General features: G+C 35.3%; 1 protein-coding gene and 1 long non-coding RNA gene across 10 annotated transcripts in view; one reads left to right on the forward strand and one right to left on the reverse strand.

Annotated features, from left to right (window-relative positions):
• TrissinR (Trissin receptor) overlaps positions 1 to 24,751 on the reverse strand; it is a 139,716-nt gene that overhangs the window by 103,996 nt on the left and 10,969 nt on the right. Inside the window, exon 1 of one of the 9 annotated variants that reach the window (XM_043412607.1) lies at positions 21,506 to 21,864. The exons of the other annotated variants lie outside the window; for them this stretch is intronic. The gene's annotated coding sequence lies outside the window, so the exon portion shown is untranslated. Of the gene's footprint in view, positions 1 to 21,505; positions 21,865 to 24,751 lie in introns of those variants that run through there. 9 annotated transcript variants of the gene reach the window in all.
• LOC122406844 (uncharacterized) lies at positions 379 to 2,503 on the forward strand. Its single transcript, XR_006260093.1, has 4 exons — positions 379 to 492; positions 702 to 822; positions 2,251 to 2,295; positions 2,391 to 2,503. It is a non-coding gene; the product is annotated as an uncharacterized lncRNA (long non-coding RNA).

The following is a 24,751-nucleotide window of genomic DNA, read 5'->3' on the forward strand; positions in this document are numbered from 1 at the left end:
AAAGCAAAGGATAAAACTCCAAGTCCTCTTGACCGATCAAAAGTTGTGAACATTTACAACAGAGGCTTTAAAGGTGCAACTAAACGGTCGGAAAATCCAAGAAAACGATCTCCATCAGAACCATCGAAACAAAAACTTGTGTATGATATCTCTAGTAACAATGAAACGACCACGAACAAGCGCAAAAGAAACAAAGAATGCCGAGCCCGATCATCGGATGACGAAGATCACTATGAAAAAGAGGAAGAAATGAATCAAAGACATAACAATAAACATGGACAAAATATGAACTATTCACAGAGCAGAAAGAAAACCTCCAAAGAGTCCGACGAGGAGACGGTTTAAGGAAGAGGAGAGCGAAGCTCGCCCGAGCGGCATTCGAAATCCCGAAAACGATCACCGTCATGAGCTTGAGGACGACAATGACGACGACGACGATGCGTGGAATAAAACACGATCCAGAAAAAAACTGACGTACCTAAGATTTTCGCGGTATATTTTTTCATGAAAATGAATATATGTGAATTTAAAAAATAATCGAATTTGAAGAAATGTATATTCAGACCAATAGTAGTGAGTAGTAGTGAGAGTAGTGAGTAAACTCACTAAAATTTTGATACCAGCAAAGTTTTGGTGAATCGGAATAATTTTATGACTTGGATAAATTTTGTGATGCTTAATCCATGAAATTTTAATTACAGTGAGAGGGGCGGCCCGTTCAGCATCAGTGAACAAGAGATAATGATAAGATATTTGCTCAAGAAAGGCAAAGTCGGCAAAGCGAAGGGATTAGTTGTATGGCGCCAGATGATCGATGACGGGGTAAGTTGCGAAATTAGCGCAAACAGCGAACAGATTTATTTATCTCTCCTTGTAATTCCAATTTAGAAATGGCACTTGTAATTTTTTTATATTTTTCAGTCCTTGCTGCATATGACTCCGCAGCCGTTGCACAATAACTTTAAACAAATTATCCTTCCAAAGATTGAAAATTTCAAAATACTAACTACTGTCGAGCGGCAACTATTTTTGAAATTAAGAGAAAACAAAAGACAATACAGATAAAAGTTGAGAAAGTTAAAAAAAAAGAACTCAACATATATATTTTTTCACTTAAAAAGTATTATTCTTTCAACTCATTATTTTTTGTTTTATTCGTTGGTCAAGTACATAAGGCTGCGTGTTCATCGCTACTTTCAGTAAGAGCTCTCTAATCGAGATTTTGCCACGAACTCGTGACGAGCAATTACGTATGGCGAATAAATAAGTTTAGGCTGTGGCTTCACGAGTACGCGAAGAAAATTCCTTCGCGATCCTCCTCCTTCTCCTTCTCGAGTTCTTGATTAAAATTTTAAAAAAATCGAAACTTCAAAAAAACAAAAAATATTTTTTTCTTTTTTAGTCATAAGTTTCTCAATGAAACGTTGAACTCGCAAAAGACCATAAAAACGATTGCGACAGAGTCGTTCAAGACCTTTAAGGAGGGTGGCTACATTCGTCAAAATGATAAGAAATTGATGAAATTTGGTGATAATGTTCTTCAACATCAAGTGCGAAGACACAATTTTTTCAAAATTTTCTTCTGCTTAGTTATCGAGTAATTACGCATTAAAGCAGATTTCTTATGCCCGGAATGTATACCTATATATATGGAAACGCTATGCTTATACACGTGAACTTTAGTGATCAATTACTCGATAACTGTACAGAAGAAAAATCTTAAAAAATTTGTATTCTCAAATTTGGCACTAAAGAATATGTTCACCAAATTTTATTAAATTCTTATCATTTTGAAATTTTTAATGTATTTAACATGGTTTAGCATGGCAACATTGTATGGTCGCTAGCCACCCTCCTTAAAACACATTGTGTTAATCGAAAAGAAAGCCCTTGAAAATACTCTGAGAATCCAGTTGAAGAGATGGGAACCGAAAATTTCAGCTAAAAACTCCGTCGAGCTGTAAAAATATGTATAAATCCGGAAAACGGCAGTTTTTAAAATCACGTATTGGTCGTATAAAAATCGTGTCTATACGCAAATTTAAATTGTATTCTATAAAATGTCACAATAATAAACAAAATGTCACAAAATAGCACAATAAACAGCGCAGAGAATTTTTGGAACTTTGATCCAAAAATTCCATCAGTAGACTATATATTGAATAATGATACTTAGAGATATTTCATCTACACGCACGTTCATACGATTTATCACAAAACCACCTCCATTCATCTATGTATCATTCACAGAAAACGACAGTTCGGACGAAGCGGAACAAGGGCGTGAAAACCTAGGTACGTTCTAACAATAAATAATTATAGCCAACATGGTATGAGGATGTCAAAAATTATTATAGCGTCATTTACATTTATTTCGTATGTCTATTCAGCAGGTGAAGCAAATATTCAAATTCCACCAGTTGTACCCGAACGGCCCTGAGGTGTTCAGCACAATCAGCCGCCGATGATTCCTGAGCAAACGGCAGGTAATGGTGATCATTATGATGAACCACTGATAGCTCCTGAATGGCCGGGAGATAATATTATCCATATTGATGAACCATCGATTGTTCTTGAGCAGCCGGGAAATAATATTCCTTATTATAATGAACCACCGATGGTTCCTGAGCAGCCGGAAGGTAATATTGCTCATCACAACGAACCGCCCGTTTATCTGGAACTTGGCAAAATTCCGGCTGCTCATGGACAGCAAAGAATCCCAGCTCACCCTCCTGAGCAAGAAAAAAACGTTACTTTTCCACTGACGCTATGCCGTGGTTGTATGAGGGCTGCACCAGTAATGGTTTCGTTCCATGTGGACACCTCGCGTTTTGCGATAGGTAAAATTCTGATCATTTTGAAATTTTTTCTGTTTTTCGCATAGTTTAGCATGGCAACATTGTAAGCCTGTACCAAATATCCTTAAAAGAGAAGGCATAGGCCGGTTGTCAAGGTCGTCAATATTGTCATCGTCGTACATCGAACTTTCGAGCAAGGGTCGCTAGCTCGAAGCCCTCACCCGGACCTGTCTCGCCTCGCGATGCGTCAAGAAGCATCGGGAATCTTCGGAACATCTCGGCTGTCAAGGATCATCGTTTGTTGTCGATCGTTCAACCGAAATTCGAAATTGAGCGAAATTAAAAGCTTCAAGAAAAATCTAGATTCCCGCGGGTAGGCGAAGAGTGGGTGGCTAGGACTCGAAAACTATAAAAACGCGATCCTGTAATTGTTCGAGGACTTTCGTTCTGGAGCACACCGTGACTTGACGTATCCTCGTCGCCAACCTGCCAACCTGTCAAGAATTCGACATCATCGGAATTATTGGGGAAAACTCCGTGGTCTTTTCCGGAGTCCTTCTTGTCTAAAACCGTAGTGGTGAGCTATCGTTTCGCTTTTTTTTGTGTTTTATTTCGTATTTTTCGTTATTGAAAGAACGCTCTAAAAATATTGTGAACTGAATAGCGTATCGATTTCGAGCTCGATATTGTTTCGGGGTAACGTTGGCACTTGAGAGAAATTGTTTTATTATCGTTTGGCGCGGTAAAATATCCACCGCTTTTCGCGTTGTTAATTTGAGAATAGCCGAGAGGAATCCATCTTCTTGTTCCGCAGAGTCCGTAGGTTAGGAAATCTGAAAGTTAAAATATTGTAACTCCGTAATAATTATATTTGAAACCAATAAAACTATATTTATTGTAAACCAAACTTTCCGTAAATCACCTTTAATTGAAAATTAACAAATCAGTTATTTTCTTTTGTTTTCTTAGTTTGAATAAATTATTCTTGTAATTCCGGAATATTGTGTTTTGCATGTGAATTACTTTTGTCTCCGTTTTGACCTCGCCCCTCTACGACTTCGTTATTCTTATACCTACTACCAGGAAAACCCTAAGATCTCATTCTCGAGAAATTTCAGATAAAAAATTTGTTCGAGAAATTCTCGAACTGGCGCCCAGGGATTCTCGAGATTGAGGCATTTGTACGATTCGTGGGAAAAGTCGTTACAATAGATATACGCGAACAATGCGGTGGCGAGTTACCCAGTGTCGAGTTGACACCCTTCCGGTTATCCTTATAAAATAAAATGATGAATTTTAAAAAATGTGAAATAAAAAAATATTTGAAAAAAAAAACATAAAAACTCACGAATGAAAAACACCTCCACTTAAGGAAGATCTTGCGTTACTTGTGAATCAAAAAAGCAACTGAACTTTTTTGCTCTCTTGATGATCAAAAAAACGATTAAAATTTATTCTCGCAAGTATTAAAACTTTGTGTATCTTATTTGTCAAGATTACTAAATTTTGAATATTATGATAGCGGTTAAAATACTTTCGTAAAAGTGTGACAAACAAAGTGTGACAACAGCCATCTTCTATTTACATGCGTATGCATATCTATATTTTAAACCAACTGGCTCATGGGATTGTCGAAACTTCCGCTGTTTATGCCGTTATTACTCGTTAACCTCAAAAAGTGTTTTTTTCTTTTTCCATTCCCAAGTTATTTTCAACGTTAACAAGGGTTTTTTAAGACATCATTGGTCTCTAAAAACATTATACTTTCTTATTTTCGTTTTTGGCTCTTCAAAGTTGAGAGGATCCTATTATATTGAATTCAAAACATCACACAAGGAGTGTACCTGTCATAAGAGTCTGTGTATAACCCTTCAAAAAATGTGATTTTTGTTCATTGATTTCTCGATAACTAGACGGTAGATCCTCTAATAATTCCGGGAATAGACGCATGGTGTATATTTCTAGCATATTTCAAAATGTCAAGTCTTAAAGTTGGAATTTTCGATTTCCATTAGATTCGCGTTAACTTCCTTAAGGAAATAGTGGTAAATTTTTAAAAGCCTGAAACAAAATAGATATCGGTATTTTCGTCGGGAGACACTCTGATCAAATCATTGAATAAGAAGTAAAAATATCTCCCGACGAAGATCCCGACATCTATTTTATTTTCTGACTTTTTAAAGTTTACTGCTACTGTTTTCTTAAGTAAAAGAGTTTTGCAGTCGGGAGTTTTTATGTTTTTTTTTTTAACATTTATTTGATTACTGAATCTCCTCGATTATGGTGAAAATAAAATTGAGGCTCCGTTCAACTGGCTCAAGATCTCTGACTCAGAGTACCTCTATTGATAATTTTTCAATTTAATGCATGAAGAACTTAACTGTAAAGTTTCTGAAGGCAGTCGCAAAGATTCATGCAGTCCTGCTTATATTGCGTCTAGGGTTGAAAAGATTTATGCTGTCATGTATCAAAAGATACAGGTATCTCTGGACAAAGGAGTTGAAAAGAAATTACTAAGCATACGATATGTCTTGAGCCTGTGTCACATTATGCATAAATCAACCTCTAAAGGAAGAGGTGTTAATTTTTCGAAAAATTTACGGTGGGCAAACTTGAGACATTCGTTGGCGAGTCTTGACAGTAGTTTCCCTCATTCCTTTGCAACTTCAATTACGTGACCGCACGTAGAAGTTCCGAAGGAAACTTTTGCCTCCCTCTCAAGACACAGCTGGCCGGAAGGCCTAATGAAAGTCTCTGCATCTTACCACCTCGCTAGTCTACAACACAAGCACTGCTTTCGTATATAATAACTAGCATCATCGTTCACATATCACACAAACTTGAACTCAGCTTTATGTATTTTCTTTACCTGTTATAGGGCATAGCATATATATTCAAGTTTTTAGATCAGATTATATGAATTATAGACCTCTATACGAGATAATGTTCATCTTTCGAAATTAGTTTCGCTACCTAATACTCGTATCTAATTAACTACGATTTCTTAACCCTCTCGACCCTCGCATCTTGAAACACATGAGAACGATATTAATTACAATCTTAAGAACGCTGTATTTGCAATACCATGAATCATTTATTTCACTCTTGGTCAAGCACTTTATTACAGCAATTCAAAGTAGTATCATTTTTCTTATGTTTTCTAAATAATCAGAAGACGCGACTGCAACTTTCTGAATAACATTAATTAATCGATTCTTTTGAACGACGATCATAGGAGCAGTGAAAACTTGAATTTCCACATTGCACGATGGATGCTGAAATTAGTCTCCACGTATTTTTTATTTTATTTTCTATCGATCGCGAACTTTTGCGTAATCTTCTGTAGCTGTAACGTCTGTAGCTTAATGCATTGGAAAGATATTAATTATTTATTTTTTTATTTCATCAAAAAATTGTACATTTTTTCGCACACATTTGTGTCGTTCACTTATTTTAGCGACACTAGGGATATTCTAGTTACATAACGTTAATATATACCTCAGGTTGCGTCGAAAAAAATATCCAGCTCATATCATACATAAAAAAAAAATTTACAGATATTTTACTGACGTATTTTTGTAGAAAATTGAATTCCTTACAAATAAAGTCCTTAGAGTCGTTTGCCCAAAACTAACCGTTCAACGGTTACAGCAGTTTGAAGTTTCTAACTTTACCCAGTCAGATTTCGCATGTATCAATTTTTATTTTCCAGATCGTTCCTTTTCATGGTGTTGTTTGAATTTTGCTCAATTCTAGCAAAGCAGAAAAAAAACAAAAAAGTGAGGTTAGGTTAAGGATGCGGACTCCAGACAACGAGATCGATACGTCGCCGAGTCTCACAAATATCCTGAGCATCCGCCAGGTTAGGTAATTGATTGTCCACGGACCACGGGATGAAAATGTCGCCGAACCCCTTCAATGTCCCGTGCAGTAATAATTCGGAAATTTTTAGGTTAGGAGTGGATCCTGGACTATGGCATCGATACGTTACCGAGTCTCACCAATATCCCAGGAATCCAAGAAAAATAGGATAAATGTTATAGGTTAGGTTGGCTAGTATCAGGGAGAATGGTCAAGGTCAGCCTTATTAGTTCCGAGTCCGAAATTTGAGGAAGGACTGCCCCTCGAATTAGTCGCGCTCCGACTTTTATACCTCCCCTCAGTCGTGACTTTCAGCAGTTGAAAAGTCAAACGTCGAATTTTAATCTCAAACCTTCTTCTGCGTATGTTTAATCACCAATTTTCAGATTTTTAACTGCAATGGTTTGTACGTGAGAACAGTTTGAAAAATGCTATGACGTCATAAATCGACATATTCGCGTATATAAGAGTACGGCAGGGCTCGCGCTGGCTTTTCTTTTACACTCTCGTTTTTCTTTTAATACTTGGCGTGGAGCCGCTACCGCGTCTCTTGATGATTTTACGATTTTTAAAGTAAAACTTCTATAGGTGCACTGGGCTTGGGGACTAAACTGGTGAAAGTGTAACGGAAGTGTTACGAGAACGTGTTACGAAAGTAGTACTACGAAAAGTGTGATTGCGCATGCGCTTGTATATTTTCGTTCTCTCTCACACTCATCGCCATGGGCTCGTGTGATTGGGCGAGGCGAACGATAATTGAGATACGTTGATAGAGATAGAAATACCTAATACACAATGTAGGCCCATCGTCCCAACTCTTACATTTAGTCTTGAGCCCTGATCTGGAAGCATTGTAGAAGAAAGAGAGGGAGTGGTGCGCACGCACATTTTCTTTCTCTCTCTCATTTACGCGGTGTTAGTGAGTTAGCCTGCGTTATATGAACGTTCATAGAAGCCCTCTTCGCTTCGTGCGCGTGGGCGGAACCAAAAATCTAATACTACTACACTAATAGTATTAGTGCATACTGCCAGCGCCACCATAAAGGGGGCTCCGGCGTTTTTGGAGGCATACAGCACTATACGTATACACGACGGGGACGCTCACTTTCAAAGTAGTACGTGTAAGCGCACAGAGCAAATAGGAGCAAGCGATAGAAATTGCGGGAGGATATTTTCTTTTTCTCTTTTTCTCATTGCCAGTTCATGAAATATATACATCTCAGTAAAGCGTGTGTGAGTTCTGAGTTCAGTAGCGTTAGACGAACGATACAAAAACCAAGCACGAAACAATAAAAATGAGTGGTTTTATAAAAAATTAAAAATTACAATCTACAATAATTGAAATACTGTTTTAATAAAGGGAGTAATCCTCTACGAAAAAACACAAAGAAGTTTGATTGTGAAACGAAAACTTTGATTTTTATAGCTTATGAAATTTTTTTTTTATCGATTCAACTTTTATCGATCAACAAACGGTGAGAGCACCAAAACGGTTGCTCCGAGCTAATTGTTCATAAGTACTTTTTTGTTGGGGAATCGATTTTCTGTAAAAACATATTCTTGTGGTTTATGTGTGATTTTTTCCCCGATAGATATGATACGATTATCAGAGGTCTCAATATTTTCCTAGTTTATTCTGATGGAAAATTTTCAAACGCGATGCGTCGTTCGAAATAATGTTTGGTGAGCTCTGCTTTTGGAAATCTTTTTTTTCACCTTAATTCGACTTTCTCGGTTGGATGCAGAGGGGAAAAAAATATCCATTTTTTCCGCATTTCTGTACGTTGCGAAAAAAGTTTTACTTCAAGTGTGTGGTCTAAAGCACGCTCACTTTTTTTTATTGGCTTAGCACCCGCGCTTTGTGACATTTTAATTGGTGCGCCGAAATTTTGTAATCTCGAAAGTTCGTTTTTTAAGTTTTTGGAATTATCTTACAACAAAAAAATCAAAATTGATTAGCATAAAGTATTTAAAGGTTTTTACAAAAGTTTCATTTTATAATAAAATTTAATTATAATTAAATTTAATTAACTAAATTTATTATAATTAAATTTTGTTAATTTAATTAATTATAATTAAATTTTATTATCAAATGAAATATGATCATCATCATCAATAAAAAATGACAAAAACAATGTTACTCGCGTTGCGACTTATTCGAGAACGTTCTATCTGTGCCTGCGCTGTAAAGAAACATTTTTATTATAATAATTTTTCGAACTCATTGCCAGAATTTTATAATGGGATTATTTCTCTTTGATTCTTTGTAATTTCGTTCATCATTTGAGCAAAAGCGACCGATTTCGGTCGTTTTTCTACTTTTTTCGACCGTTTCCTGGTCGTACAATCCGCTAGGGTAGTTAAATTATTTTCTGAGATTGCGTTGATTTTACATTAATAAAACAAAAAAATGTTTTAGTTCGAGCTTCTAACACGTGGCACGTAAAGCTTTCATAGGGCAAAAATGATATAAAGCACTTAATTTACGTCATGTGATTTATTTTATTTTATTGCTCATGCGAGCAATTCTCGGGAAAGGAAAAGAAGTTGGAATTAGAAGAGCTGAGCGAAAGACTGGAGAGGAGAAACATTCGAAACGTTGGTGTACTTCGAGCAGGTTTCGTACGCAAAATCATAAAGAGGCTACAGAAACATACAACCATACCGCTCTTTTCATCGAATATTCTCGAAAATTCGAGAAATCATCAACTTCGAATCAAGATATCAGGGGAGTCCCGTTTAGAGGGGCATCAGACCATTTGGAGTTTCAGGATCTTCGGTCGAAATTCAAATCGTGAATCGGAATATTCTCTCTTCCCGCCCTTAGTCGTCGTAATCATCATTATACTCGGGCTAGGGTTTATTGTTAACATCGTAAATTAAATAATTGGTCCCGCAAAAATTTGGGACCCCGTCTGACGCTTATTTGCCGAATAAATGCAGAAGTTGCCAAGTACATCGGATTATGAAAAAAAAAAAAAAATGACGAAAAAATAAAAATACAAAACATTACAAAAACGAATGCCGACCAAAAAAATTTCGAAAATAAGTTACAAATGCAAAAAAAATTATAAACCAAAAAAACTGAGACAAAGAAAAATTCGGCCGTTATACTTAGAGAATTTTTTTATTCTTAGAGAATTCGAGTATAACGTCAAGTACAACGGCCAATATTTTTTCGTTTCAATTTTTTGGTTTATAATTCTCTTCCGTTTGTAATTGTTTTTGGAAATTTTTGTGATCTAAATTTTTTTGGTCGCAATTTGTTTTTGTAATATTGTGTCTTTCTATTTTTTTTAATTGTAATTTCTTGCCTCCACTTTTGTTTCTTGAATTAATTAAAATAATGCTGTATTTCAGGTTTATGAACTACATTTTGCTGTATCGTTGCAAAACCATGTCATGTCCATCCTACGAATTTAACAAGAGAATATTGGAAAATCGACCCGTATTTATCTTAAACTATACGTATTTTGAAGTCTCGCTTGAGCTTGAAGCTTATCGATTTAAGGTAGTTCGATATTTACGTGCCGTATAAAAAATAGGGTGCCCTATGTGTATGAACATTATTCGTTGTGAGATATGTTTCAAAAAGCGTTCAAATTATCGTTAATGACCAGTAAAAAAATATATGCTTACGATATTTTACGAAAATTTCATAATTACTCGTGATTTTGGAATTTTTATATTTTTTATTCTTCGCATGCCCCTGCTAGAATACATTTTCATGCCATATGCACATATACGAGCATACAAATGATCGCTCAGAAGCACGTGAATCGTGGCAACACTGTACATAGGCAGCTGTCCAAGACAAGGGCAGCATCCTAAAGTATAGCGATATCCATGGCTTGTCTCACACGACAGTGTTGCCACGTTGCGAACCTTGAAATTTTCCCACGCAAATTCTCATACGATTTTTATCACAATCATCTTTTTCTCAAAAACTAGACGGTAAATCATTTTTTTTTAGAAAATACTCTAGCACTGTGTTTTTTAAAATCAAAATCGTAAGAACCGTTCTCGAGTTATTTCAATACACATTTTTGTTTCACGATTACCATGTGTTACGATGGAGAAACTACAGAACTTTAACTTGCAATATCTGTAAAACTATATGATAGAACTACTTTTTTTTTTAATCGATTCGTTAGATTTTTTTGGCGCGACGAATATTTTTTCAAAATCTCCGTAAGAAATCGGGTTTTGCTATTGAACAATCTTAAGTAACAGTTACGTTTTCAATCACGAACTGATTGAACCATAGGCGCGATGCTGTGGGAATTTCAATCAAGAAAACAAAATTCTCAATAACTAGCGTTATACAATCATTCTCCTGTAAGAAGCAGACTCTCCGCACATAACAAAGGGTGACGTAACTCGAAGGTTGATATAACCATTTTGAAAAGCACATCAAATCACCTTGACAACGTCGATAAAGGACAAGGATTTTCAGATATTCGTTTTATCCAATTATCCTTGAACTCTTCCTAATGGTTCCACCCAGTCTCCCTATATGAAAATTTTTGCTATACGGTGTGAGAGTGACCTAAAGCTCAGCCAATTACCAACTCGCGTACAAAAACAAACGAATTAACGTTAAGCGTAAATAGAGTAATTAGAAAGATACAAGGAAAATGAAAGAATATTGCAGTTTCTTGCGGCAGTCACAACCGTCTGTTATTATTACAGAGTCACGTATTATTTTTGGAATATTTAACTAAAGTGAATAATAAATTTTTCCGAGAAACATCTGCACTGGAATTTTAAAGAAATCTTTTTAACACGGTCTCAACTCATTCGAAGAACATATATATGTACTTGCATTTCAGGTATGTCGATAAGACCCCGTCGAAGTTGAGTTTCGAGGTTAATCGGATTTACCCGTAATCCACAAGTGCATCACATACTCCATGTGCGCCTTAACACGCCCACGACGAAAGCTCTACGTTATCCGTATGTGTCACGTTGCGTGCAAATGGATCGTGTGCCCTCTAACAGGTACTGCGAGTTTCCAACAAATCCGCGTTGCAGGAAAATAAAAGATGAAAGACTTGAGTGCACGCGAGAAATTACATTAGATTTCAAACATCCAAATCCCGGGGGACTCTTGAAAAAACCGGCCTCGGTAAAATGTATCATCTTACGTGAAAAATTCATATCATTTTCTGTTTGCGGTTACGAATATTTTATCTTAAAAAATTTGGAAAAATAATGAATCATGAATTTAAATGAAGTGAGCGATGGAGGCAAATAACTTCACTTCTAACCTATCTAAAGACGCGGCAGCGTCTTGACACCAAGTATAAAGAAAGTGTTTGACAAGGCAAATTAAGATGGGCTAGTGTATCTGTACTCGAGATTGGCCGATTCCCCGTCACTTAAGAAGTTGAAGTGGTCGCCATTTATAGAGAATTAATCCGACGAAAAAAAATTAAACTCCCATAACATGATGGGATGGATGCGCTTCCGATTATAGGATTTGTTTTTTGTAACTTCCGGAAATTTGTTAATTTGTAGTTGTGGGAAATAGGCGCTTCGATTACAATTTTTCTTCCCCAGTATACGGTCACTTTCTGTTCCTCCTTCACCTGTATTCCGCAAAAGTAAAAACCGAGAAGAAACGCAGAACCGCAAAAAATTGCGAAATCGCAAAAAGATGCATTACGACGATTACGCAAGATTCATCCTTTTCAGAAAAAAAAATCAAAACTTCTGAAAAGTAAAAAAAACGCCAAATATTAAAAAGTCACAACTTTATTTATAATATTACTACTCAAAATAGTAGTTAATATCGCTTTAAAAAAAACTACATTTAAACATAAATTCTATTAATTTTGTTTATTTACAAAGTAAAAGTAAAATCATCATTTCAACTAAACCAATTATGGATTATGTTTTTTGTTTAATTTTTTATTGAAAAATTTACAAAAAGAAATTCAAGCTTTTGGACGTGCATGATTTTTTGGCCAAATAAATTCCCAAAACCATTTCGGCGAAGAAACTTTCCATCAGCCTGGTACCAGAAGTGATTTTGAGAAAAATTCGGTTTCCTTCAAATAAACACTGTATCCGGAAAAATAAAAGTAGCAGACAAAACAGTAAACTGAGAATAAAGAGCACAAAGACTCGTAGGAATCTTGAGCTCTGATAAAAAAAAATATCACATTCCTAGAAATAAAAGTAAGACTAAAAATATTCAAACAAAAATAAATGAACTAATATTAATCGGCGTACTACCAAGAGTCCTTTAATTCCGAATAGCACAGACACGAGGCTATATGTATTGAAACGAAAAACTCATGAGATGGCACGAACCCGCCATAATTTCCCGAAACATCGCGACAACCCGGTTCGATCGCGAGCAACAAACGACCTCGTTCGTCCTCATTGACATGCGGTGGCTGTCTTGAATAACGATACAAATGTCCGAAAAAAAACCTCGAAGACGGTTGTTTTTTTTTCTTGAGAGGCATATTGCCAAATACAATGACAATAATAGAAAAACTGTAGGAAAAAATGTATCACTGCCTCTCAAAGGGTTAATTGTAAAATCACGCAGAATCGAGGGAAATTTATTTCGATCCTGATTTTATTCGCGAAATTAACGAAACGAAAATGTACTTTACAGCATATGCGCAGATATCGAAGGTCCGAGAAGGAATTGCTGACGCGAGAGCATTATTTGAATCGTTTTCAATTTTAAATATTTTAATTTAATTGCGAAATGAAACGCGTTTAAAAACTAAATTATAAAAAATGTTGCCTAAAAGCAAAATTTGACGTCCGTCATACTGGATCCGCCATTCTTAACTTTACAAACCCAATGCCGGATTCGTAATAAGCGACCCCTAAACCAATTTTTATCAAAATCGGTGCAGACGAAAAATTCGTGACTGAAAAGGTTAAAAGTGATATTAGCTATTTCGAGTAGTAATATTATATGTGAGGTTGTGACTCTTCAATACTTGGCGTTCTTTTTTCCACTTATTAAAGTTTTATTTCTGGGGATATTTCAATACTTCAGTTGACCATGTGAAACCGTATAGATTAAAAAAAAATTCAAGCTCATTTTTTGTATTTAGAGCAAAACGTACTCTTCCCGCAGACTCAAAAAGTGTATAATAATTACTAACCAAAATTACACTCTTAGTTCTGGTAAAACCAAATAGGTGTAACTCAACCGTTACTATTTATAGGATTGAGCCACGGTTTGGGGAGCATATGCATGAAACATGTTGAACTGGAGACTATTCGGTTTTCCTCAGAGCGTGATCCTTTTTTCTCGCTTTTACCGCTCCGATCATGATATTCAACGGACCGTAAAAGTGTCTTTCTGTAATGGATGATCGATTTATTAAAAAAGAAGCATAAAGGGTATTTTATCCAATATTGAGCTCATATTCTCACGCCGAAACTCCTGACATTGATGGCCAACGGTTGAGGAGATTCCATGAGCAACGTATTTTACGAAGAAATAATACTTGCTAAGGGTTAGGGATGAAATACAAGATCAAGGATTCAAAAATGCATCTGGAATTGATGAAAGCAATTGAAAAAAACGATTCGAACGTATATTAAAATATTTCTTCGTCTGAATTCAACGCCTGTTGTGAAATTTTCTCTTCACTCAATTCGCATCAGGAAAAAAATGAGTCTGAATTCGATGCAAAGCAAATGGAAATCTGTTTCTCTGGTATTTACCTCTTTAAATTATTCTTACCACGATCGTATATAAAAAAGTGTTTTGTATACACGTACTCCAACGCCATGTATTTCATGGCGATGGAATCATTTCTTCAAATTTTTTCTATCCCTCATAGCAAATGGGTCAACTATCTTGTTTCGGTTTTCTATCTCGTTCCAATTCTTCTTTAGCTCTTTTTCTTCCATTTTTCGAATAGTAATATCGAATAATCGAAGACAAAAAGGAAACAGTAGCAAAGACGAGAAAAATTCTTTAGCGTTCAAAACCGATAAGTTGGGTACAACGAAATCAAGGGATTATACTCGATCACCGGTAATACGAGCAGCAAAAGACTTTATGATTGATTGGAATCGAAGGATAAAAAATTGAGAGGTTCTGCTAGATGACAAAAGTTCATGAGTTGTAGCGATATGCTACATGAGAGTTAGAAAAATGTATGAGCAGCTACATAAAAAAATACTGTAAAAAAAGCAGCACATTAGCTGGAAACAACAGTGCTTCTTTTCTTTGATCCTCGACCCTACCATTTTTTTTTTCGTGTCACGGTTTCCTTCCATCCAGCCGGATTGATTCAAGCTACTTTGGAGGTCATAACTTTTAATACAATCAATATTTTTTAAGACGTTTCAATCGAAAAAACAATTCAACCTTTCACAAAGGAAATAGTATTAATGGCAGATAACTGGTTTTAGTCTGTTTCATATTTTTTTTAAATCGCCTGTTTTTCCGTTCAAAAGTTAATTCAGTTAAAGCTCATCGTCAGTGACTAATTGAAAAAGTGATGTTTTTCTTTCGAATACTTCAGATATTGATTAAACGACTGGTTTCCGGGTTCATGTAAGATTGAAACTTCTCATACAAAAAATCGAATCCAATCAATCATGCTTATAGCCCGGGCTTAGGTTTAGCGAGAAATCATTCTGTGTCAGAAAAGTTGTGATGATAAATTGAATGGACGCGATAAAAATGTTACAAAAAATCAAAACATAAACCATGGTTTCTCCTTCAATACAGTGGTATATTTCACATCAAAATATGACGCAATAAATAACAATCAATATTTTTAAACTGAACTATTTATTGATGACTCAATCAAGAATATATATATATTTTTTTACTTTTGAGCTGGGGACTATAAGCTGCTACATGTGTTGCAATAAATAGTTGTGATGTCGAGCTGGGTCGGGGTTTGTTGTTAGGGGTTGCATCCAGCAATGCACGTTACCCTATGTTGCTTTGGTTGCGTTTATTCAGTCCGGAATCTTTCTCGTAGATCCAGTGGTTTGAATCAACCAACAATATAACCAAGATATTCCATTGATACGGTACTAAAACGTAAATGCCAATCCATGATTCTCGAACCCACTGGACTTGAACTCTTTATCATAATTAGTATGTACCAAGTCCAGTTAAGTTCCCTCTTAACTTGTTCTTTATTCTACAAGATGAAGTTGATTTTGCTACTTTACATTTTTTACTTTAGATACGTTCGTTTTTACCCACAACATTTGGCACAGGGCCAGAAGGGGCTATGAACGTCTGCAGCTGGTCTCTTCGGCTGATATATAAGATTTCTGCACACATACAAATTACATGTAACGTTGGACACGATTAGTCACTTACGAGGGTTGTAGTGGAAAGGAAAAAGTGCAAGAAGCCTCGTGAGCGTTTATCGTGGGATTGGAAAAATACGATAAAAATGTTATAAAACTTAAAAATTAGATGAACCTACTGAAAATACTAAAACCTAATTAAATTAGTGAATTTTGAGATTAAAGATTGTAAGGAAACAGAAAACGTAAGATTATTCCAGAGCTGAATGATATAGTTATGCTGCGGAATTGATCAGTGTAATAAACCACACCGAAATCACGAGCCATGATTAGATCATAATAAACACGTTGACATGCTACAGGAAGCATATAAGCTACGATATTGGACAACATGTGATCATGAATTCAGAGTGACGATTACTGATGGTGCATATTGTGACGTGACTCGTAACGTTGATGACGTCGCGTCTGGTCGTCGTCAATCTCTCCATAATGCGATGACCTTGATTCCGTTTCCCATCATCTGAAACCTCTTTCTTCTATGAGAACGCTTCTACGATTAAAAAAAAAAATATAATAAATGAACGAGCGTTTCAAAGTATGTATAAAATATTTCAGCAGTAAAAGTTGTAAATCAATTTTCAATCATGAATTTCTTCAAATATGTCAAACTTACCGTTCCGTTCGGTCCTTAACGAGACTTCGATTTCGGCCAATTCTTTTCTATGACAAAACTTATCTGGATTCTTACTGTATAATTACATTTTTACTCTATAGAAATATTTAGATTGTTGGGGCGTCAAAATATGTATGTTAAATGAATCCAACCTTTGCAGTATTTTTTTTTTTTTGCATTTTATACACACACACACATGCGCGCGCGCGCATAGATGAACAAGTTTAGAATGCATTTGCAATCTCACGAATGTTTTCTGATAAACGAATTCGAATGCGGTTGAGCATGATATAGTCTGAAGACGAGTGGAGCTTTTTGTTGAAAAAAACAAATCGATCGCACCCCTTCCCATTTGCGTGTTCGATCGCACATGTATGAGTAGAGCTATATATAAGACAAAACGCAGCCCTATACGTATGTATGGCTGTATAGTTGGAAAGTATATCGAGTGGTAAGGAACGAATAGACGTATACTACATGATTTAACTCGGATACTGGTCGTAGGTTACGTCTATTCGTACATATGTTTCTATCCAAGTACATATATCTCTATCGGTACATAGATATATGTATAGTGTATGCACTCAATGCAGTTCATACCCGCAGGAACGATGTGGTCAAACGGAAGAGAAATAGACGTTCGTAAGTGGATTCAGAGATGCTCGATATGGGTCTACAAAGATAAAAGTTTCAGTCCGAGGTGACTGATATTTCACCCTCACATGTCTGCTTCCATCACCGAAAACTCTCAAATGTCAAAAAATTTCAAACTCGTAACGTTGTTTGCGATGAAGCTTCCAGAATTTCAAACACCTCATGAATTAATTTCGTCTGTACTGATTCATAAATGCTGACAGAAACTCTCTAATGATGGAATCCGGATCGCTATCATTGATGACACGTCACTACTTGGTAGGAATGATACTCGTTTGATTGCAATAGTTTTTTCTCATATTTTTGATTATTACGTGCTAAATTATTGTTCATTTCGATAATCCGATTTGAAACTACTTCCGATTGTAAATTTTCTCTTGATTAGAACGAATATAAATTTTTATTGTGTCTAATCATATAAATGTCGTTTTCACGGGGAATTCTGATGATCCAAACCAAACTGGTTTAAGCCGGTAAATTTACTATTGCTCATGTATTTACTTTCTCCGCTGGCGATATATTTTTACCCAGCTGCATCAAACATGTACATAAATAGTTTGGAGTCCTTAGATCCCTAGAGAATTTTTCCTAGACAAAACCTATTATACTTCTACGATACAGTCGATGTAATCAGGTGGCTAATAAGACTACTGGGAAATGAAATTGGCTGGATAACAAGTTCATCCGTATGTGCATGGTGTTATCACAAATTCAGAAGACTCGATGTATCAACATTGCAGTAGCTCAATCAAGATTCTTTTATTGTTCCTCAATGAAATAGCCCGATATATTGGTAAATCTGCATATATCATTTTTCACTACTTTCTTGATTTTTATTTACATTCATACCCCCAATAAGTCGGGTTATTCCATCAACCAGAAATGGGCTCCTATTCGATTTGTCTACATTTGAAATCCCCATCATGTGCAGTTACTTATTTTCTGGATTGATTGAAGATTTTAATGGTAATTTTAGGATTTATCATTATTTTATGTAAAAAATCCATTAGCCGCTTTCAAAAAATCGGAGTATTAAATTTAACCTTTAAGAAAATTCTTCAACCGATCCATTTAACCAAAAGTGATTTGAAAGTAGGTATGTTATTTTTATGACATCCTGATGTTTAATGAACAAATTGACTTCAGAAAACTCTTGGTGTGTGTTAAAATGAACTCATTTTGTTTAAAGCATTTTTTGACTTCTGAAATGAAATAAAAGGTTAATGAGAGTACAGCAATTAAATTGGAAATTTACATGAAGTTGATCTGGAGCAAGCTAAGCTCACACGAGAAGAGAATCATCACGAAACTCGTGTGAGACGATGATGTACTGTGTCTTGCTCAATGATGAGAATTTAAGAACTTGTTGATGAGATATATCACTATAGAGTTGAGGTAATCTATTTGAGAAGTTTGAGAAAGAAATTCATTACAAGATTAATTGAAATAGAGAATAACACGAGTGATCAACTAAATAGAGAGTAGAGTTTGTCACACACACAAACGAAGTAATATTGATCTAACAAAAGTACAAATGATAACGAAAACATGTTTAGATTATCTGATGACATACACTGATGACACAATTCTTTAGAGTAAATGGATAAATAGAACTGAAGACTATCGTGATTATATGGATTGATTGAATATTTCGATGACGTTTTCTTTACGTCCTTTTTTGATGATCGTCAGAGAACAACTACTGTCTCCAAGTAAACAATCTTCTTCACGTCGTTTGTTCTTTTATATCTATATTTCTCAATATATATCTGAACTACTAGTCAAAAAAAACAGTGTGACTATCTTCACTGTCAGCGCCAATCGATAAAAAAAACAACACTCAATTCAAAGAAAGATCGGATCATCAAACGAACAAACTTTTTTATTTTATAACATTTTAAACAGGGTGTTTCGGTGACATCTTTCTTTGCAGGCAAACGAAACATAACCATAGTTGGCCATAAAGCATCGATAAATAAAATGTGATCACGGAGTATAGAAAATTATTTTTTTTCCTCTGGTTGTTTTGTTCTTTTTCTTCCGTTGAGTACTTTATGGACGGATATTTGAGTTTTATTTTTTTTTATTCTCTATCGAACTTTGAGCACATGTATTTTTTTTTAACAAGAAGTGAACCTTCGTTTTAGTGGCTGCCGAGTTTCGATGGTGTTTCATTTATACAATGAACGAACTCAGCTCCAAACTTGCGGTTCGAAGAAAGTAATCAACATTGAGCGGAGAACCAGACTTTTGCCAACTTTTTTCAACTTTTTCCCGAGCAACGAATTATGAGGTTATATACTTTTAAATATTTGTGTTAATTAAAAAATATCAACAACTGTAATATGTCAATATCACTTCAGCTTAACTATTCGGTCTGTTTATTCTTGACGCATGCCCCAATTATAGTGAAATAAAATAGGAGAGCATCATTGCCAAATGAAAAATTTATTCACAAATAATATTGTCCAAATAAAAGCGAACCGTTAATACTTTAATTTTTCCATGTATTAATAGTTTTTCATTATATTTTATCATATCCCACTTTCATCAGAATGATTCATCTAAAAACTGAACATTTGCAGGGAACGAAGATGAATTACTAAAGGGATTCTAATCTATTAAAAATTTGGCACTGTGCAGGACAAACATGCATTTGGCATTTGGCAATTGGAATACAAACGTGTGGGATCGTAGAAAAAAATAAGTTTTCAGTGAGATCTTCAAAACGACTATGAGCCTGAGAAACTTAGTGATCGATATTCGAGAGACTGAATTAACCCTGTAACAGGCAGAGATATGAAGATTATTTTTTAGTTTCAGTTACCTCACGCGCATCGTATATGCCAATGTATGTATTTGGTCATATAAATGCATTTCGCATGTGGGCGTTCCGAGGCGTCTTATCATGTTACCATCCATGTAAACATGATATAGCCAAAATATGTATGTATATGTTTGGTTTCATGCCTGATGAGATAACAATAAAATAGAAGATTGAGTCAATCCGTATTTGAACATTTTCAAACATTTTGAATGCTTTCTTCTTTTTCCCCTTTTTCGTTAATGTCAATTCTGCCAAACAATTGCGATCCGTCCGTGGTAAAAAAACGTGATATAAAATATTGCACGATGTATAATATTGAATGTAATGATCTCATGGCAGGAATGATAAGGGCAAATAAACTCCGCAGTATTTATTATTCTCTCACTTATTATTGTACGCGGTAAACAATTTTAATGCCGTGAAAGATCTCCGATAGACATCGACTGGTTCGTTCTCTCACATAAAAACCGTCAAGGTTTCTCAATACGTGTCCAACGATAATTTCGAAAAACTTCGACCGCTTTTTACATGAAATCGGAGCACACGTATAGTACTTTAGAAATATTATTTTTCAGTTATATTGCGTTGAAAATTGTTCGTTTACGCGCCGTCGAGCAAATGTGAATGTCTGATTTTTATCACTTCAGGGTTTTCAGATGTTTATGAACTGTCAGTATTCTAAGCCATCACTAGGCACAAATCGACTATGAGAACTTGCACATGACCGTTTGTACACTTTCACTGCCTCATCGCCTTTCCATTTGATCAAAATAACGAAGATGATTCATACTTTTGAAGAATATTTTATTTTCAATATGATTTCGATATTTTTGAATACATTAAAATTTGTTGCAACGCTCTACATGTTTAAGGTAGTTCTGTATGTACACGTACGAGCTAAAAGTTTGAGCCCCGGCGTACAATAAAATCACATTTTATTTTAAAGTCGTAAGATCCGTTTAGCGTCGGTAATCAAAAATGTAAACAAAGTGCTATCCAGTGACGTGTTAAGTAAGGAATGGCGTACAAAACGACCGAGTTTTAATCGCGAATATCTCGAAAACTAAATGGTGAGTCGATTTGAAATTTTGATAGTCGGTCCATGAAGGCTTCCGCCATATTTGAATCTCAGCTGATTCTTAAAATTTCAACAACAGTACAAAACTACCTTAAATACAGTTCATATCAAAATGACACGGGCATTTCGTGAAAGAATTCAATTGAGAAGTACGATCTTTTTTCACATACATATATATATTTAAACCTATTGTAGGTGTGGGGTTTTTTCGTCTCTTCGATGTAACTGGATGGATGTTAGTGTCGCAAACTGGCGTTTACGAGTTTACGTTCCCATCTAACAGACATTCGAATGTCATCGTGCGCGTTTGACGAAGAAATTCAAGTATCCACCAGGGAAAATGTACTTACCTTCAGTACGAAAATAGTGATGAAAAGTGGGCTAATAGCCAAGTACAAATTTTGTCGATAATATTTAGCACGATAATCGAGGTTCACACTACAGTTACATTAAAAATCGCCTGCACTATTTACTCCACGTGGAATTGTAAATTGTCTCCTCGTTTTTGCTCTGATTTATTATTTAGTCGACTTACGATTCGCAATAAAGCATTCACAAATGTTTTATTCAAATTTAATCACGGTATTTGATCCGCTTTTGTTGAACTTTAGCGCTAATGATTCTCGTTTGATTGTGTAGTTCTGAGACATTTCAACACCCGCTGGCTTTTGCGTAGGAAAAATAGACTCTCTTTTCGCAAGTGTCACATGAAATACTAGTTCATCTCTCTTTACCAGATCTGTGTGTGCATAAAGTTTCTCTAACTAAAGCTATGACGACATCGAACGACATAAATTGCGATACGAGACCCTGGCATGCTACTGAAATAAGGCGATTTGCGTTTACCCAATATACGAAGTCTCTAGGATAAATGCGGACACGAGCGGAAATACAGAATCACATTGCTGTGATACGCACAAACGCATCATTTGTTCAGTTGGAATATCTCGTATGGCAGATATTAAAATCGTATACGAGCAATTACGTAGCACAATGAATAATTATGAAAAAGAAACGAAGAGCTCGAATTTGCCTTTTTTAGTCTGGGGAAAAATATGTTTTGTTAGCCATCACTGACAAGGGAGGATATTTATACCAATTTGTTGGGATCCTTTATATTTCGTGTTTTTTTCTGAAAATGTATCAATGCCAAACAATTGGAGGTTATGTTTTAAAACTTTTCAGAATTGTCAATTTCGATGGATAATTCAAATGATTTATGGTTTATTTATTTGATGGATAATTACTTATGTTAACGACAGTTAATTTTTCATTATTCCAAATCCTAGGCTTCTTCAATATGTCGTGAAATGGACTATCCCTCTTATGAATATGATTCTACCGCGAAGTTTATCCATAATCGTAAATTTCTGACAGCTTCATTCATCCGTTCCGTTCGAAGTTTAGATAGAAAATTATCGAGAGCACATCGAAATTTATGTGCTCCGAGACGTGTGAGAACTAAGGGAAATCCCGAGAGACGCAAAGAGCGAAAACTTGTGCAACACTCATTTGGTTTAAGAGTGTTCAAATTATGGTATATTTTTGGACAGAAATGGCAAGTTTCCAAGTACATTTAGTGTATTTATTGCATATAGCACAGCATACAGATGGTACTTTTCTTTACGTCAGAGCGAGATTCAGATATGATTTAATGGATTTTATGTGAATGGCCTGGTATGGATATTACTTACGCGTTAATATAGATTTTTTTTTTATGAACTTTCTTCGGAGTATAAAATACTATAAGCGAAATAAGCTTCCTGAGTAAATTATGCCAGCCAAATCGTTTAACATATTCAAAGCTTTTAGGATTGAAAAGTAATATTCTTCATTACTATCGCTCCTACGTCAACCATGGACTAGCGAAGGGTGTGGAAGAGATATTTGTATTAAGTTTGTGATAAATACTCTCGCAGAATGTCAGCCTTGACAATATTACTTTCATTATCATTATATGAATAATCTTTTTGTTTTCCTCTGTGTTATAATAATCAACTGAATAACAGAATACAGAATTGTTAACACATATACTTACACTACCGACCAAAAGTATGGAATCACTCAATAACAATTCGAACCGCACTAAAGGTTGATAACTTTTTGAACAATCAAGTATTTGAATTTAGCAAACGGCTTCTTGAAGAGGACAAATTTTCTTTCATATCCCTCGTTCCAGATATTTTTTATGATTTTTTTTTTGTATTTGGTACGCTATTTTGAAAGTAACTGTTTTCCGGTGTTTTTTTGTCTGTTTAGAACTGGATGCATGATTTATGCAAATTTTTCCCGTTAATTTTCTTTATGACAACCTTAAAGGGAGGAGCAATAGCTTCAATTTCGTTTTTGACAAAGTTTTGTACGATTTTTTTCGCAGAGTTATCGCATTTTTACCTGAAAATGACCACTTTTTCAAAAATATGGTTAAACCCGAAGATTTCGAAACTTAAATGAAATTGTCAAGAGGGCAAAAATTTGCAGAAGATCGTTCTGAATCGACTGGAATTTTATCAGAATTTTCGTTCGATATTTCTTTTTTTCGGCAATTATATATCAACCCATTACATAAGTTGTGACTTGACTTTCTATAGTGATGAATGTTTCGTCTCACCTATTTTGATGAAAATTGGTATTCGAAAGTTTTTGGGATTACTGATTACGAATCCGATTACAAATTTTCAAAATTTGTTAAATTCAACATGGCGGATCCAATAGAGCGGATGACATTTTCAGAAATCGATCCATTAAGCATAAAACTTGTTACTCGGTGGTTTCGGAATCGCTGATGACGAATCCATTCTCAGATTCTCGAAATTCAAAATGACAGATACAATCTGGCGGACGAAAATATGCTCACTCCAGAAAATACGCTCCAGAAAATGACGACTCAAACCTGTACGGGGTCATTGTTCACAAATCTCATATGAATACTTTTTAATAATGATAATATAAAAAAACAAACGAATTTGAAAAAAAATATGTAATTAGTGTTCTTTAACCTTTCCGAGGTTGATTGTGGTGTCTATGATCGTAGATACCGTTTCTGACTATTTCGTCCGCAATATTGGATCTGTTATTTTTAATTTTTTAAATCTGACGTAAGTGCATAATATGATAATATCGAGTCACGATGATCATGATACGGGCTGCAAGTCGAACACACACTGTGAGCGCTCTCAGCGCTGGAGAACATACGAGAGGAGAAAAAATAAAAAAAGAAAACTATCAAATAGAATAATAATTGTTATACCTGTGTCTCATCTCTCTGCAGAAATTTGTTATAAATATAAAAAAAACATGAAGGTAACTGTCGAGCCTATTGCGCACTGCTCTAGTTCTGCAAGCCGTCTTTGAGAAATCTTCAAGTATTTTCAGACAATTCGTCACAGACTCCTCAAGTTCAGAGGAAGATCTGGATTATCTCGGTATGAAAGTTGAATTTTATAGAATCCCAAAATAATCCCAAAACTATTTGTTTATGAGTGAGTTTTTTTATATTTTGAATCACCAACGGTTTCAAAACCCCCTGAAAGAAGCATGCATATGACCAAACAGGAGTTTTTTCAAAGGTCACCTTATTATCGAGGATTGATAGA

The sequence above is a fragment of the Venturia canescens genome, chromosome 1 (assembly GCF_019457755.1).
Source record: "Venturia canescens isolate UGA chromosome 1, ASM1945775v1, whole genome shotgun sequence".
Classification (NCBI taxonomy): Eukaryota; Metazoa; Arthropoda; class Insecta; order Hymenoptera; family Ichneumonidae; genus Venturia; species Venturia canescens.